The sequence below is a fragment of the Podarcis bocagei genome (assembly GCF_964188305.1).
Source record: "Podarcis bocagei genome assembly, chromosome: 6".
Lineage (NCBI taxonomy): Eukaryota > Metazoa > Chordata > Lepidosauria > Squamata > Lacertidae > Podarcis > Podarcis bocagei.
The window spans coordinates 81,976,006-81,980,984 of record NC_138130.1 but is presented as its reverse complement, the minus strand read 5'-3'; positions in this window follow the sequence as shown (position 1 = coordinate 81,980,984).

The window sequence follows — 4,979 nt, the reverse complement described above, 5'->3', positions numbered from 1 at the left end:
GAAACAGGGATCTTGGAAACAGAGAAAGCACATACGTATACCCCAAATCTGTTAGTACTCAAAATAGCACTAAAGTGACACTATCTAGAGGGGATGGAGAAGTATCATATGAACCCTAGCAACAACTCAAAAGGGAGCTTGCACAAAGAAGCTCTGATTTGTCACAACACCTGCACATTCCTTGTGCAATAAGCAACTTCTGGACAGATGCACAATCTGCCCTTCTTGTATGGTTCTCAATGGATGCCTATTAGGCTGGCCATGCACCCTCCTTTGCAGAGGCCAGTCCTCTCGTTTGAAGGTCTTTCCTGTCCATGTCCAGTTAAAATATAAAAATCCATAAAACTGGACATCAAAAGCCTTGGAGTTAGCACCTGTTCATGTCTATTTACATTTTAGTCCTTATTCCTGAATTTGTATCTCCCTCTACAAATTAGCATGGGGAAATTATATACAAACAGGCATCTTTTTATGATGAATCGCCTCCTTTTCTGGCCATGCTTAAGTAGCCACCCTAATGGCTGCCGGTTCAAAACTGAAGTCCCACATGCTCAAAACGCCTAAGCAGGACGATAACGCCATAATCCTATGCACCTGTCCTTACTCTGGAGTAAGGCCCATGGGACTCACAGTGGGGCATATATTTCTGAGTAAACAGGCTTAGATCATGCCGCACCTGGAGCTTTAATGAAACCACTTGCTTTCGATCGATCGTTTCCAGACCAATCCTATGCGTGTTTACTTAAGAAGGAAGTCCAAAGGAGTCCGGCAGATCTTGTTCCCTGGCTTTAAGTGTACCTCGGGTTGCAGCTTTGCTTCGTAAGCCAGTTTGCCTTAAATCACATTACTGATGAACCTCAGGGTCCCTTCCAACTCTATAGTTCTGAGATTCTTAGGCCCTCATCCTGAAAAGCAGGAGGCATCTGGGGAGATAAAGGGCCTTGGTGTGAACTCTCCCCCACCTTGGAAACTCTGAAAGGGTGCTTCACTTTCCCTCTAAGAATAACAATAACCAGTGTTTTTTTCCGGGGGTATGCACGGGTACGCATACCCCTAAACATTTTGTGAATCTTTGTACTTTTGTCTATTTATTGTATTTATTTTTCCGGATTTGAATGTGATTTTCTTGAGTCAAAATGAGAGTACCCCCAAACATATTTTTTTTGGGGGGGAGCACTGATAATAACCATAACGATAAGCTGCTCAGCGAGCAACGCTGCTACGGATTGGTATGAAATCAAACAGGAAAATTCCAGGGCAAGCTATGACCCAGAAGCCTTTTCGCGCCCTGGGCAGATTTTGCGCTCTTCGCGGCCTGCTTCCTCCGGGCTACAGAGCGCGCTGGCTGCGCTGTTCCAGAAGCTCTTGCGCTTACTCTCCAGCTGCGGGGCGGGAAGCGCGGGTGGCCGCGGCCGGGGCGCCCTCGAGCTCGGGCTGCGGAGCCTCCTGTCTCGCCCTCCCCCCGCGAGCCCCGCTGCCAGTGGGACAATGCCGACTTTTGCACCTCTAACCACTAAGCAAACAGACCTTGCGCTTCGCTCCACAATCCAAACACGCTTTATTGACCTGCGTTCCATAGCAACGGGGCACACGAGACTTCCTCCGTCGCCTGCCTGCCTGCCTTGCCTGGCCAGGCTCCGGGTGTGGCTGCGGCGGCTTCCAGAGCTGCCGAGCAGGCCAGCTTCAGCTGCGCCTGCCCTTGGCGCCCTGCACCGCTATTAGGCGGTTATTAATCCCTTTTTAAAGAGGTGCCGGGGCTCCAGCTTGCCTGGGAGAAACAAATGGGGTTTGTTTTTCCATCTTATATTATGGCCCTTCCTCCCCTGCTTCTCTGCCACAGGTCTCCTTCCAAAGGGACAGAAATTCAACAGGTAGAGGTTTGGCCTCTGGGGGAAGTTGCACCTGTTGGATTTCAGCATGTCAGGCGGTGGAAGTGGGGAAGATGTTAATCCTATTGCAGTCGTTTGCTGCCAGGTCTCGGATGAAACTCAGTAGGGGAAACGTGGCACTCTGCACCTGCCTAGAGGCAGTATTTTCTTGCTCCTTTTTACTCCAGTGCTGAACTGGTATAGATGACTTACTAGGCAGATCCTGCTTACTAGGCAACGACAGATAACTGGGTTTAAGTCACAAAGCACATCCTCTGCGATACTATGAAAATATATAAAGTGGTTTTTTTAATCAGATCAATTTAACCAGAGGTATTTATTTTATTTATGCTATTCGTATACCACTTGGTTAACAAAGTTAATTAAGGAGCATGCCAGTTTCTTAATTTGGAAGAACTAGCCGTGTGATGAAGAGCCTGGGTTCAAAACCTTGCTGGGCTCTGACCAGTTGTGATCAGTCAAAGACGGCTTCGCAGGATCGTTCTGACAGTGGAATGGCACGTAACTGCAAGTGGTGAAATCAAGTGCTCCTTTGAGGATGTAGGGGGTACAAATGTGGAAAAATACAAACTGAACTTGAACATAAGCACGCTACTGAATCAGTAGTCCATCTAGTCCAACATTTCCCCCTTACACTGGCCAACCAGATGACTATAGGAAGCTGGCAAGCAGAACTAAGCTCATGTTCGCCAGCAACTGGTGTTAAGAGTCATCCTGCCTCTTAGACTGGGGGTAATATAACCATCACAACTAGTGACCACTGATAGCTTTATCCTCCATTAATTTGTCTAATCCCTGTTTAAAGTCGTTCAAGTTGGTGGCTGTGGCAACATCCTGTTAACTATGCACAGTGTACTTTCTTTTCTCCTGAATCTTCCAATGTTCAGCTTCATTGAATTTCCCCGAGTTCTAGTGTTAAGGGAGAGAAATATCTCTCTCCATGTTCTCCACAGCATGCATGATATTATAAACCTGTCATGACCATCCCCCACCTCACATTTTTTCAAAACTAAAAAGCCTCAATATCTTTGCCCCTTCGAAGAGTTTTTCCAGCCCCCAGTAATTCTGCTTTCTCTTTTCTGCACTTTTCCTAGCTCTACAATAACCTTTTTGATGTGTGGTGAGTGACCAGAACTATACACAGTATTCTTTTATTTTTATTTTAAAAACAAGCAAAAAAAACCCCTTGGGTATTACCTGGAATTTTGGGGACCAATTTGGTAATCTCATAATCTCCATTTTTTAAAAACAACCTTGTTCCAAATAGATCCAGTGAAGTCAGTACAAACTTAGGCTTGGATTCCCCGTGGATGCTTCTCACATGATAACTGTAGCATCGAGTTATGACTTGCACATGTGAATGAATCAATCATAGATACAATATCCCAGATAATTATTTTCCTGTCACCCAGTGTTGTATAATTTAGGGTTGCCATATTTCAAAAAGTGAAAATCCGGACACAAAAATTGTTGAGCTTCTTTTGCAAAATCTCAAGAAGACGTTTCGGAGCTATTTTTAAGGAAATTTGTCACTTCCGACATGGATTGCCATACGTCAAGGTTTTCCTGGACATTTTTGACTGCCAAATCCTGGCTATGTCCAGGAAATTCAAGACATATTGCAGTCCCAGTACAGTGGTACCTTGGGTTACAGACGCTTCAGGTTACAGATGCTCCAGGTTACAGACGCCGCTAACCCAGAAATAGTACCTCAGGTTAAGAACTTTGCTTCAGGATGAGAACAGAAATCGTGCAGCAGCTGCGCAGCGCAGCGGCAGCGGGAGGCCCCATTAGCTAAAGTGGTGCTTCGGGTTAAGAACAGTTTCAGGTTAAGAACGGACCTACGGAACAAATTAAGTTCTTAACCCGAGGTAAAGGTAGAGGGACCCCTGACAGTTAAGTCCAGTCGCGAACGACTCTGGGATTGCAGCGCTCATCTCGCTTTATTGGCTGAGGGAGCCGGCGTACAGCTTCCGGGTCATGTGGCCAGCATGACTAAGCCACTTCTGGCGAACCAGAGCAGCACACAGAAACACTGTTTACCTTCCCGCCAGAGTGGTACCTATTGATCTACTTGCACTTTGACGTGCTTTCGAACTGCTAGGTTGGCAGGAGGTACAACTGTATAATTTAAGCATGCCTCTTACTCCAGGTAGGTCCCCAAATAATTTACAATTTAAATCCATTGCAGGGTACAATATAGTTGTTGTACTATTCAATGTAGGAGCCGGGAAGTGAACTTGGGATGTTCTCCATGCAGTACAGATGCTGTACCGCTAACTGTGGTCCTGAGTGCCTCATATAAGTTTTCTGCAGATGTAAACCCTGTCTTTTCAAAGCATTTGCTGCTTGAGTACCACCTCCTGATCAAAATGGATTTGCTTCTTTCCAGTTTGCAATGCCACAGAGATGCATAAATCTGAAGAGATGGCCTTCAGTGCCAACTTTGAGATCTCTTGTGCAAGCCATTTGTATCAAGCCATTTCTTTGGAGCATTTCAGCTGCTGCTTATCTCAATCTTCCTCCGCTAGCTGTCATGTAAAACAGTGCTCCTTTTGATATATCTAGAGTACCAGGAAAACAAAGTGAAATATGCTTTAACCCCCCCCCCATTTTCTTTCGCCCACTAATATTTATCATTTGCTCAACAACATTGGTAATAAAAAAACAGGAATGACAAGAACAAAAACAAACAAACAACAAAAGGCATTCCAGGCCCAGTTCCCTGAGATAGCAGTGTTTTTCATTTGCAAAGAGGAGTGTCAGTTGCGTGGCACCTACCACAAGCGTGGAAACAAAGTGAAGTAAATTATGGGGGTGGGGGGAATCAAATCTCCTCCCCTCCCCTGTTGCCGCACAATGTGGGTTGATCACAGTACATTTTGTACAAATGCGCAGGAAACCAAAAGCTGGAGTGTGGTGCTGTGTATAGAAGTCCAGGTGGAACGCAGAGCCACAATGTCCCCGTATCAATTTCACCAATGGACCAGTGGCCTTTCCCCACCAGGGGCTGGTGTGCATGTGTGCCTCTCCTTCAACAAAGGAGAGCAGGACGTATCCAGCTGCTCAGTCTTTTCTCCCCAGCGGCTG